The 13,500-nt window shown below is 36.5% G+C and overlaps 1 long non-coding RNA gene across 1 annotated transcript; it reads left to right on the top strand.

Annotated features, from left to right (window-relative positions):
• Positions 1-249: 249 nt before the first annotated feature.
• On the top strand, positions 250-5,065 carry LOC139737677 (uncharacterized). The gene is made up of 3 exons (XR_011711395.1): positions 250-374; positions 3,920-4,126; positions 4,968-5,065. It is a non-coding gene; the product is annotated as an uncharacterized lncRNA (long non-coding RNA).
• The last annotated feature ends 8,435 nt before the right edge of the window (positions 5,066-13,500 follow it).

The raw sequence follows: 13,500 nt of genomic DNA, 5'->3' as shown, positions 1-13,500 counted from the left end.
CATATATAAATGCAATTTCACTATTTTATGTTGAGAGGGTCCCCAAATATGTATCCGCACACGGACCCTCTCACACCAAAGGATTGTGTACATTTACATGTTATAACCTCTTTGGTCCCACCCACACAAATTCCATTTGCAGCTCTCTCTCTCTCTCTCTCTCTCCTGGCCCACCCAGAATGCACCGTGCAGTTCACTATAGGACCATCCCACTTCCACCGCTGGTAGAAAATAACGCAACATGTTCACCATGAGAAGACATCATTTGTATCGCAACCGATGCTGATGAGACTGTGATAAAGAGTCTTCGTTGTACCGAGACGCAAATTAGCCTTTTGATGATTGCGAGCTGAATATAGCTTCGATAAGTAAAGGTAAGTGCACTTAATATTTAGGAAAGATAGGAAAGAGAGGTGCGCCAAGAGCTGATTCTTGAGGTACTAAATTGCACTTCAATTCAAGAAATAGTGAGTTTGATTTTGCGCCTTCCAAACGTTCGAGTTGTGCACGAGTTGTTAAATGAGAGTTAGAGAATGGCGAGAGTATTCAATGATAGTATGTGTGATAATTTTCATCTATTTATTCATTGTCTATCGCTTCGAAAGTTTTCGTTAAGTCACGGAAAGCAACTTCTATTTATTGTCAGTGTAATTAACTGGTATGGGACCGTGATTGATCAACTAGCACTGAAACGTAGTGGCCGCCGAATCAGTGTACGGTATAGTGGACAGAACCAGATTTTTAAGGATGTATTAACCAGTTCTGATACGTTAACAAATTATCTCGAGAACTGATAGATGAACAGCTAGGTAAAAACTGAATTATGTAACGATCAAAGATATTGTTCAGTTGGAATGTATGGGTACTGGTCTAGCCTGTCCCAAGGCATGTTTATGCGTGAAAAGAACTTCATTGGTAACATGTGGATTCTTATAGCTTACTTAAATGTCTAACTGTATATTACCAATCTAATCTTTACACTCGTTGTCTTTTCACATGCCAAGTTAATTCTTCAACAGCAAACTGAGTATACAATGACAGGTGTAAAACTCAATTGCATATTCCCCATCGAATTACTGAAGAATTGAAAAAAAGAAACCAAAAAAAAAAAAAAACCCTGACTTAACGAAAAAAGGAAGTTGTGGCTAATTTATAGATCAAATCATGTTCGTTTTTTTTTTAAAGTAAATTCTGATACGATGCAGTGGGAGAGTCATGAAACCATTACGTCATCACTACATCTCACGTGACCAATGAAGGATCAACCCTGAGGGTGAAATATATCTTGTTCGTATATCTGCTGTGTACCGCATATGACATGTACAAATGATACACACCGGACTACACCAATTCTATACGAGTCATTCACCCTGCTTTTGTGGACCCTAAGTGTTTGTCGGCCACGCGAAGTGGGAATTAACAGGGAAAGTTCTCCACTAAAACTTGACTTCTTCTCCGACTTCCGGTTTGGCTTATGCTATACAGTAATCCTTTTTCCAGACATACATCTATGATCACGTTCTAAATCATACAGGTACAACACGTTTCATTGGAGAAAACGGACCATTCCGGTCATAAAATCCGCCCCGAGATCCTGTTCTATTGTCCTTATAATAATGATTATGCGTAGTTTTATCGGTGTTGCTTGGGTACTACTTTGCCTAAATACACATGATAACATATATCACAAGGATTTTTTTTAATGCGTTATAAATCATTCCAAATTCCCAGTATGCAAATTACATAATGTTGTCATCACCTTGCCAGTTTCCCATCAATTATGCACTCCCAAATCATTGTTAAACTCATATTTTAAAATGCAATCAATTAGTTAGGCTAAATTCAAATCTTCACTTGAAAATAAATTGTTTTAAATCACTGTTCTGTGAAAAAACAAGTGAACGTTTCATGAACTTCACAACTAGTGTATCTTCTGATCTCATGTCCCATACTTCTTCTCCTTCTACTGTAGTGTCTGTATATTTTATGAATCAAAATCATCCTGAAAGGAAGTCAATTCAATTCAATTTTTCTTTTCATTTCTTTTAAATCGTGTTCAGGAAAACGCATGTTGTATTATGTGAAAATGTTTCGAATGCATGACAGATTGGGTAACCTTCTCAACAAAGAAAAGTAACGTGTGCATAGTGTTGTGAATTTTCTCTACATCCAGTCTGGAAATTTGAAAATATAGCACTAATCTTACAGTTACGCTTATTTTACAGTTCGGATATACATTATTCTGTTAACATTCGAAAAATTGAAGTTGATAAAGATATGGGTCTGTGATTAAGGTGCTGTTCGTTATTCCGAAGGTTCGTTATTCTGAAGGTTCGTTAATCCGAACATTTGTGGCGTTATTCCTAAGGTTCGTTATTCCGAAGGTTCGTTCATTCGAAAATGAAACAGGGTTCAATATTCCGGAGGCTCGTTTATCCGAAAATGAAATCGGGTTCGTTATTCCTAAGGTTCATTAACCCGAAAATGAAATAGGGTTCGCTATTCCGAAGGTTCGTTGATCCGAAATGAAATAGGGTCCGTAACGGACCTTCGGAATCAACGAGCTTTGTTTCATTTTCGGATAACTAATCTTCGGAATAACGAATCTAATTCCATTTTCGGATTAATGAGCCTTCGGAACAATAAACCTTATCACATTTTCGGATTAACGAACCTTCGGAATAACGAATCTTCGGAATTACGAAGCTTCGGAATAACGAACCTTCGGAATAACAAATTGTAACTGGTGATTGTTGCTATTTTTCTCCCCTTTCTTGTGGAGAGGAATAACTTTTGCAATCTTCATATTATTTGAAACATGTCCAGTTGTGAGTGATAAATTTCTACTTTGTACGAAGGGATCTATTTTGGTGAAATTCCGTTTTTTTAGTAGATAATTACCTATTCCTTCACAACCTGGGCATTTTCCTTCTTTCGTACTGAAAATAATCTTAATTATTTATATCAAATATCTATATTATGTATATCTATATTATATATATATATATATATATATATATGTATAATATCATGATGATGATGATGATTATTATTATTATCATCATCATCATTATTATTAATATGTGTGGTCAAAATATAGTTTGAGGGTAGGTATATCTGGAATAAAAAAGTCACCAAAATTAGGACACCGACGATGCTTCTTAACCCTCTATAGGTTAGTACAGAGAGATTGTTCTTAATCCTATCATTGGTACAGAGAGGGTTCACCAACTTCTTCACTGTATACAATTGTGCCAAGTCACAACATTGTCTATATGATGAACGTGACATTTGTCTTACCACAACATTTTCATCTAGTATCAAGTTTTTTATTGCAAGATATCAATCTGTAGAACTCGCCCTTTTAGATAGGATGTGACATGTTATCATGAAATCCAATACAAGGGTATCGCCTAAATACAGCGCTGGAAGACTTGGCACATTGTGCTGGTACATAGACAATGCACGGAAGTGCCTTGGTGATATTGTCACACCACACATGAAAATAAGATCAGCCACCCCCCCCCCCCCTTGTTTTTCTTGAAAAGTTCCATTTCAATGTGTGGGCAAAGGTAGACCTACTCACTCCCCGTGACCTTATGATCTCATAGATTAAATCCAAGAGTCAGTCAATGACATAGATTTTTATTTCATTTCTGAAAATACATTAAATTTGTCCAGTATGACAAGGTATACTGTACTTGATGATTTTGTGATTAATCTGATGGTATAACTAAATTATGTATCTGAATCGAAACTGAACTTGTCATTGAAGTGTAGCCTCAGATAAAGTAGATACTGCTAAATAAGTTCCCCGATATGACATTGAAGTGTCTCTAATAGGGCAAAGTGAAAGGGGGTTCGGCCAGATTCATTTTATTGACAGGTGTACATGATATACCGGTATGATTTGTCCCAGATATACTACAGCATCCCATCATGTCGTCTGCTCTCAAAGGTCTCCTTGTCGTCCTGCTTCTCTCCGCCATGACGAAAGACGCCCAGGCGCACTGGTCGTGGGATCACTTCACTTCTTTCGTTCAAGAGAAGTTTAACTCTCTCAAGACGTGGTTTACCTCAAGCGGGGAAAACTCATCGCCCACTGCCGGGCCTACAGTATTGCAAAGTAAATACTCGGTTATGCAGTATTCTTTCGGTTCAACGAGATTGATGAAAATGGTCCGCGTACGAATGAAAAAAAGAAGAAGAATATTTCAAGTATAAATCATGACAATGTACCATAATATACTGTGCCGTTATCATGAAAATTATATCACTAATCAATTCCTTGATTTATTCTATCTATTCCGCCGAGAAACGTACACCATGTAAGAAAGTCATGAAAGTTATCGTTTTTCTCCGACCACATGGTTACATTTTTATTCCGAAAGTTGCATGGTTAATCTGAAAACGAAATAAGGTTAGAAAAAGCGACGAAAATTGAATTCTTCTGCTATTCCAAAGTGTAAAACATGTTATTCCTGCAATGGCTACATAACTTTGAAAAAATAATAATAATAGATAAATAAATAAATAAGTCAAATAAGATTAGGATTTAAGAATATGGCATAATTAATTTAAAAAAATATGTACGAACTATAATTACAAGTTTTAGGTGATGATATAACCAACTCACTATTGGCATATCATTTTGTATTGACTGATTGTTTCGTGAAAATCGTCGTAGCTATTTAATTCACTGATTATAACTTCTCTATTTTTTTTCCATTTTGAGCAAATTTTCAATCCTGTGCTTGTAAGATTTTTACTCTTTCCTGTCAGAATAACTCTAAGCTAGTTCGGAATCCCCGTCTGATAATCATGTTTAGGAGGGTTTTATGTATATGGATGTGTGAGTATTTGTTGGTGCGTCGGATTTCTTTCTATCTTCCTCTATACAGATAATACATATTTTAAACTGACAGTTTGCTCTCATTGCGATGGTATATTTGTTTATTTGAAAATAGCAACAACCCCATATCCTGGAGTAATCTTGTTTGGAGATTTCCTGACAACGAAGAATTTCACCGCAGAGCTGAGTAATCCGACGTCCGCGTCATACAAGTCCTTGGAACAAAGTTTCGTTAAGGCGGTAAGCACGATGACACTATCAGCTCCACTGTCGTAAGACTGCATGAGAGTTTCACAACACTGTATATTTCATGATAAGCTCTATAACTTATATGTTAGCTCCATATACACTGTTAAAGGGATTGTACAGTTTCGGTTGAGACCTATCTTCAGATTTCTTAAGTTTTTTGGTTAGATGATGAGAAACTTTTTTATGAAATATGAAAGAGCATGTAATTTTACGAGGAATTCAGCGTTTATAGTTGATAAAAATTGGTTTTGAAATTACTGAGATATCCAAAAAAAGAGCGATCCTAATAAAAGTTGGGACCCAGCTTTTATTACGATCGCTTTGTTTTACTTTGTTTTTGGGTGCCTCAGCCATACCAAAACCGATTCCCATCAAATAAACTTTGAATTTCTCCTAGAATGGTATATCCTCTGTACTCTTTCATAGGTGGTTTCCTGGTATCTCGAAAAATGCAAGTTAAAAGCCAAATTTTCGTCTCCACTAATACTAAACTATCCCTTTTAACTTTGTAACACCATCAGCATTATAACATATCGGCTCTATCACTGTGTCATTTACACTCCATAACAAAAAAAGTTCCAAGTCACTGCGTATTTTTATACTTTATATAACGCTATAAAGTTTTGTGACAGTCTCAGTCCAATACTATAGAGCTTTTAACTGGAGCTGGCAGATCCGTAATTCTATACTGGACCTCGCCAAATTCAGCATCCATGACAAAAATCTCCAAGAATCTGGCAAAAACGCAAGATCTATCACAATGTCTCTCAATAGAGATTCGGTATTGACATTCATAGTGACATATCATACTAGCATAGATCTAACATAAATAAAAAAGAGGGAAATTTTCATCTAAGTAATTCACACATTTTTTTACTTTGAGGTAGCCTTTAGTACTACAGTTTTCCACCTTGCGACTATATATGTTTATATATTTCAGGCCACTAACAGTGAATAGTAACGCGTAAGATGTCGGTGACGTGAGACGTGTTTGGCTCGTGTTAAGCCTCATTCATCCATCATCAACCACGATTCATGGAATCATTATGATAGTCGATAATCAAAATCATTTTCGTTCAATCCTCAGTTCAGGACTAACCGTACCCCAAAAAGACTTTTCCGCATGCAGTTTCCTCCCTTTTATTCAATCTATATATACATGCAGTCCCATATTCCTTTATAGTGGAAGCGTGCACTGACAAACGACCCGACTAACCCCGAAATCCGTGGGGGATCTGATTCGGCGATCGATCAGCTGTTACTATATACTGCCTGCTATACTCCTGTTTTATAATATGTTAAAGGGATGGACAGTTTAGGTTGAGATGGGGCTTCATGTTTCCAAGGTTTCCAAGTTTTCAGGTTTTCAGGTTTTCAGGTTTTTTGATGATATATTTTTCAAGATAATGAGAAACCTCTTGTGAAAATAATGGAAGAGCATATAGTTCTAAGAGGAATTCAAAATTTATTTGATGAAAATTGGTTTTAAAATGGCTGAGATATCCTAAACAAAACGATCCTAATAAAAGGAAGGACCTTATACCTTTTATTAAGATTACTTTGTTTGACTTTGTTTTTGGATATCTCAACCATTTAAGAAACAAATTTTCATCAAATAAACTTCAAATTCTCTTAGAATTGTATGCTCTTTTGCATTTCATACATTGGTTTCTAAGTGTCTCGCAAAAAGTTAAAAACTGAATCCTCACGTCAACAAATACTATACCATCCCTTTTAACTTTATAATCACCCAAGATCTATTATAAGGAAGAATAATTGCCAGCTGGTCAGCAAAATAACCCAATCATGAATAACATGTGGAAAGCTACAACCGCGTCAATAAGCCTTGTAACAATGGATCTGTATTTCAGTTGTTTATGTTATACAAAGGAATAATAGTCATGAATGAATGCCGAAAGTACCGGTTAGGCATCACGAAGACTTGCATTTAATCTCGGAGTTCTCTCAGTGCAATGAAAATGAAATGACAAACTTTCATGGTTTTCAGAAATGGAATAGAATTACGTAATAATTAGTAATGAGGTAATAAAACAACTATTCTTCTCGCAGCACAAACTAATCGGTCTGAAATATACTTGACCATAACTCTCCACATTGATTCTTATGCTTCACTATGACTGTGATTTTTAATTATGAAATATGCCACAAAGACGGAAGCAATATTATATGCTTGAGATCACGTACTTTATAAGATTTAAGCAATGACTGATAAGATCCCCGTGGTGATTTTGTTTTCAGATTGAAGACTTCTACCAGACCACCTCCTTAGATCTCCTGGATCGCGTAATCATTTACGAGTTCGGGTAAGTCATAAAATATGAAGACAAACGGGGACCCTCCTCTTCCTTTTATTTGTCCACCCTCCTTTAACTCCCCCCCCCCTTTTTTTTTTTTTTTTTTTTTGCTACACTCGTAAAATATGGGACACGTTCCGATTTGAGAGTACTTACTTAAAATAATGGCAGAAAAGTAACGGTCAGATTATATAAGATACAACATCCAACAACGACTTAACATGCAATTCGATTTTTTTGTTTTACAATAGTATATGAGGTTAATATCATGTGTAGGCAACAGTTGAACATGTTTATGATAATAATGTCTGTTCGTCTTGTCTGTTTTTTTCGAACGACATATAAAAAAACAAAAACAAAAGAGACCTACCGGATTTTGTAGAATGGAAGCCAAGCTTTTTTCTCTGCATTTAGAAACAGTTTTATTTGTGTGTGTGTGTGTGTGTGTGTGTGTGTGTGTGTGTGTGTGTGTGTGGAAGTAGCATTCAAAATTGTTAAAAGAGGAACAATAACACGACGTGGTAGATTTGCTTGTTATCTTCAAAGTATTCCAGGTATTTTACGGGCTGCTTTTGTGGCTGCAAATTATGGATCAAACAAATCGTTTCATCAGAACCCAAGACTGCAGCGGAAAATTGGACCTCAAAATAGAAAACTAGAACATCGTCTTTCAATCGCAACGCTTATGTGAATATTGACTGCTGTGTGTCTAATTTTCCAAATTTCAGATCCGTCAGATCGCTTGTTCGAGTACTCTTCGAGATTCGATTGGCTCAGTTAGACAATGACCAGGAATTGCCCGATGCGCAGGACGCCCTCATCGGTGAGGTTACTTCCCGTTACCGGATTGGCAACAGTACATTTGGCATCATCGACGCTCAACTCGTCATTCGAACTAGCCATCAAAATAATTAGTGATAGAAAATAATTCGGTTTCAAATTATGAAATCAAGAAATTAAGTTAAAACAAAATATAATCACGATTTAAACATCTATTTAGTGCAGTAGTCGCATTAACTGATAAACGGTTCTGTTGTCAGGTAACACCACAAATATTGACTTCTACTATAGTATTCTATCGCTGCAGAAACAATGATAATGGCATTGTGTTAAAGTTAATGTTGAAGCTCATTACAACAGAAATGTTGATTGTAAACTATGAAAATTGCTGAAGTACTTGATACTGAATAAAGACAGCTCCACACCATGATGGCATTTTTGTTTTTATTTGGTTTTTTTTTTTTTTGGGGGGGGGGGAAGGGGTAGGGATTAACTGAGATAGTTTGTGGTCTACTAAGAACCATATAAGATATTATCAACGTATAATTTGATTGACATTAGACACAAGAGGTGCATTGCATGATGTTATTTCACGCCTTCACTAATTTGACATTTTAATCTCAAGAAAATCATTGTCATCTATGTCGAGGTGAGAGATACACAATGCGTATCATTGATAGTCACTACACTTGTTAATATTCCAATGCGAAATGATGCCTTAGCCAACTGGTGACTAGTCCCGAGAATACTTGGGCAGGTGTCTATGGGAAATGCATGTTACGGCAAAATCAGCCCGTCCTCAACGGGTTAATGAATGACAAGTCATGATTACTAAAGTTGACGTAGTGAATTGCGAACTGTGTTGTATATAATAATCATTAATGTTTTCCTGACATTTTCCAGATTAAATGGACGGTAAGCTTTAATTCTTGCAAGGAAGTGAAATTGCAATGTTTTTGTCTGTTGTGTTGCATGGTTAAGTTATTACATTTCAGTTCGACTCGAATAAAGCAGGACAATTTCACGTTGATATACGGTGGAAATAGGTATTTAATAAACAAAATGGGAATGTAATTGTTATTATCAACAATAATTTTCTAGTTAAGTGTATCCTAAATGAGTCTGAATGCTGTGAAACGAGATTGTTGTAAAATCACCGGATGTTTACTACGTTGTGAAATACGATTTCTCGCATATTTTACATTCGCTGTCTTCGATGCCCGGTCGGGTGATGTCCATCATCCCGAAGGTTCGTTATTCCGACACACACAACTTCGTATATACCTAGATGTTCGCTAATCCGAAGATGAAATAGAGTTCGTTTATCCAAACATTCATGGCGTTATTCGGAAGGTTCGCTGTTTCGAAGGTTCGTCATTCCGAAACTGAAATAAAGGCTCGTTATTCCGAGGGTATACGTTAATCCGAAAATGAAATAAAAGAAGGTTCGTCATACCGAAGGTTCATTTCCAGGGGGTTCGTTATTTTGGAAATTAAATAAGGTTCATTATTTCGAGTGTTCATTAATCCGAAAATGAGAAGGTGCGTTCTCATGAACATTCGGAATTACGAACTGTATAATATACGTTCTTGGGTTACTAGGAACCATACTTCGAACAATGAACCATCAGAATAACAAGCTAACCTTATTTCATTACACCCCCATAAGGATACTCACTCTCACATCGGGGAGCTTTGCAATTTAAAAATTGAAATTCAACGATCTGGTGCAAACATTTTAGTGACACATTTAGGAAATTTTCAATAAAAACAGAAAAAAAGTAAATATAAAATTAAAATCGTAAATCGTATACAGGTTTTAACGGGAGTGCACCGTTTATCTGGCACCTCTTGTTCCGCTTGTGCGTTTTCACTGTGTAAGCATAATTATACTGGTACTAAGTCTATGGATGTGGATAGCGAATAGAGTGGTGACAAATCATGTAGATCATAATAATGTCATGAGTATTCTTACGACAGGATACTAGTAACGACAAATGTAATCAATAAATATTACTTACTGATCATATTAGTTGAAAACCTAACATCGAAGTGCAAAGAAAGGGAGGTTGAAAACCCTTCATCCCAATGGCGTACGACCATGGTTGAGTTTGGGTCATACTGGCTCTCATGTATTATCTAGCTTAGCCATTCACTCCGATTTAAGACTCTCAACCATAAATAGCAACGAAGCGGAGTGGGTGGGGCTCAACAAATCAGGGTTATTTGTATTTATTTGATTATTACTTTCAGATTTGAATTTAAAAAAGAAAGCACACTTTGACGTTGCATTATTTGGAGTTTGGAAAAACGCTTTCACCTTTATTTTTCACTTCTTTCTTTTCTTTATTTCGTTCTAGCAGAACTTGGTCGCCAGCTGAGGTGGGGGGTCAGGGATTCGTTCGAACCCCCTAAACACCCCCCCCCCCCGTTAAATATTGGCCTGTTTATTTCAATGCACTGTGTCATACAATTACACTAACAACGAACTGTTATCGCAGTTAAACAAATACACAACAAACGAGTCAGAATAAAGAATTCGGGAAATGGCAACAGTGTCACAAGAAACCAATAACTATTGGAATTAGGGTCACTTTCATGATAGGGTTGGGAAAGTTTATAGGTATCGGTGAATCATTTACAAAATAGGACAATGATGAAATAATATCTGCTCTCCTGTAACGAGTTGTTTATTAATTTTTTAAACTGAGGGCGCTGGTCAAATTTGACAACTCTCCACTCAATTTTCTTACGCCTCATTGTCTCATTGTCCAAATTCAGAAAACCTGCACATACATTTTTGCATGCTGTCACTTTACCCAAGAGATTATCCCACTCAATAGGAAAATCGTAAAACAAATATTAAGATTTTGTGTAAAACACAACAGGCCTAGGGCGAGTTGTCCACTACAGTGTATTTGTAATTCTGCCCAAATCTGACTGCTATATTTCAATTAGTTATAACCTCCTGATTCCTTTTTTGAAGTTCATTTTGAAGTTCACATTCATGATCAAATAACATCGCATGAGATGCTTTGGTTTCCTATATAAATAAGGAAATTGGAGATTAAAATTATAACGTTGCCTTGCCTGGCGATGCAACCTTTTCAAACAAACGTGCGATATCTTTGAAAACAATAAGTGAACATCACTACAAGACAATGAATCTGTATTATCTGGATTGGTTGGCAGCATGTTCTGGGTAGAAGTCATGCTTGAATCTGGTCTGTATCTCGACGTCGAGCTCCTCGATCGTCGCAATTGACCAGCTATAGCTAGCTTTGACGAGAGACAAGAGAAAATGTTCGCTCCTCCACCGAGCGTTTCGCCATGCTCGCGACTAGTGAGGGCGCTCGACCTCTTTTCCGCCCTGCTCGTCTCTGCGAGCCGCAGATTGAGGATTATCATGTAATGGTCCAAACGACGCGTCGTTAGGAACTCGACGACTTTAGTTTGTCCAATCTCTCTCAAATTTTCGCGCACTTTCCCCTCTCGTTTTAGCACAAAAATCCTTAAAACATCATGGCCTTGATGTTTGGAATTTTTTACCAGATAACCTTAAACAATGTAGATCTATTAATCTATTCAAAAGACAGATATGATGTTTACTCAATACTTGTCCAAATATTAGAGCATGTTGCTATTTGGTTTTGTTTTCTTTTCACTTCTATAGTGAAAGTAAGGGCTCCGAACTGAACGTACACAACAAACATGAACATTAGATTCACAACTCATTTCACATTTTGCGCAATGCACTGCTGCACTTTTTTCTTTTTTTCCCTTCAATCTTCCCTCCCTCTCTATCGACACTGAGTGGTGATTTGTATACTAGTATTATATTCTTACAATGTTGTATTGTTTAGACAATAATTTCTGAGGCCATTGTCCTCATCAAACACTTAATTGCTTATGATGATGATCTCCTGCTGTATTTCTGTTACATCAAGAGTTGCTTAATTTGTCTTTGAACTACATATATACGGAAACCTATGTTTGCATAGATATATGCATGAAATAATGCCCGTTTGTTTTCATTTTGCAAATGTTGGATATTTGAATTAATCATTTATCTGTTTTAACCTCAGATTTAAATTATACTGTGCTCAATTAGTTCGTTCAGTAGACTTTGTATTTCATTTATGTACGTATGAAAAAGAAATTCAGAAATAAAATCAAAATCAAGTCAAATATAGATAAATAAGTGTGATGTAAATAGGACCCTACATCAATCATGCCCCCATCCCATCGAGAAAGAGAGAGAGAGAGAGAGAGAGAGAGAGAGAGAGAGAGAGAGAGGGGAGTTTTGAAAATAGATTGCACAGAGAAATAAAAAAAAGAAAAAATGACCATGCGTGCTTAATGTGTGCGAAATGTGCATGAATCCCACATGTGAAGAAGGAAAACAAATCATGACTTCTAGTAACCCCTAGAGCTCCCAAGAATCTTCAAAATGAAAGAAGGTTAGAGTTAAGAGAAGAATCCACATGAGCAGGCGATCCAAATTCACACAAGGTTACAAATCAACACTACAGACGAGGGAATTATAGTTGGTATGGAGAGCGGCGATGTTCCAGTGATAGGATCAAGATGCTTTTTGAAACTCAGTGTTACACAGCTACTTGGTACTGAATTTTGGAAGCGTGAACAAGACTTATGACGAGGCTTTACCGTGTACTTACTGAGATTAGAATGGTCAGAACCGAACTCAGCAATGGGAAAGTCTGTAGGGCTTACTGATTTTCCCTGTAGTCCAGATTTTATAATTATTGTTCAGCCTTTTGTATGGGAAAATTGTCCTTCAGGGCTATAATATAGCAACAAAACACAAACACAATCATACACACACAAAATTAATGTATATGGATGCACACATGTTATACAGGCAGACAGACAGACACACACACACAAACTGGAAAATGATTAATGTCAATCTGCTGAAGTTTTAGAAAGGGACAGCATTTTCACTGAATTAGCTATTTTCCTTCTTGATTTTGAGAACTCTGCATAATTTGTACAGGTTTAATTAGTTTCTGAACAGACAATGAATTCAGGGATGCCAAGTTAAAAAAAAAAAAAAATTTATGAGTGAGATTTTCATGACTTGGCATCTCGGCATGCGAATGTGCGCGCGAGCGAGGGTGTGGGAGGGGTTCCACTTAAGTGACTATTTTTTACTTATTTTGAAAGACAAAAGGTAAATATACCTTCAATTGCAACTATCACTTTAATCTTTTGAGCTATGCTCATTATTGTAGGCCCAAGTTGCAGACTTCGCCCGATGCGTGAGAAAAATGGGTGCCATGC

This window comes from Diadema antillarum, unplaced genomic scaffold (genome assembly GCF_040938485.1).
Source record: "Diadema antillarum isolate AM-2024a unplaced genomic scaffold, OU_Dant_1.0 seq00000698_RagTag, whole genome shotgun sequence".
Taxonomy (NCBI): Eukaryota; Metazoa; Echinodermata; class Echinoidea; order Diadematoida; family Diadematidae; genus Diadema; species Diadema antillarum.
The sequence above is the reverse complement of the archived record's forward strand: the minus strand, read 5'-3'. Positions and strand labels throughout refer to the sequence as shown.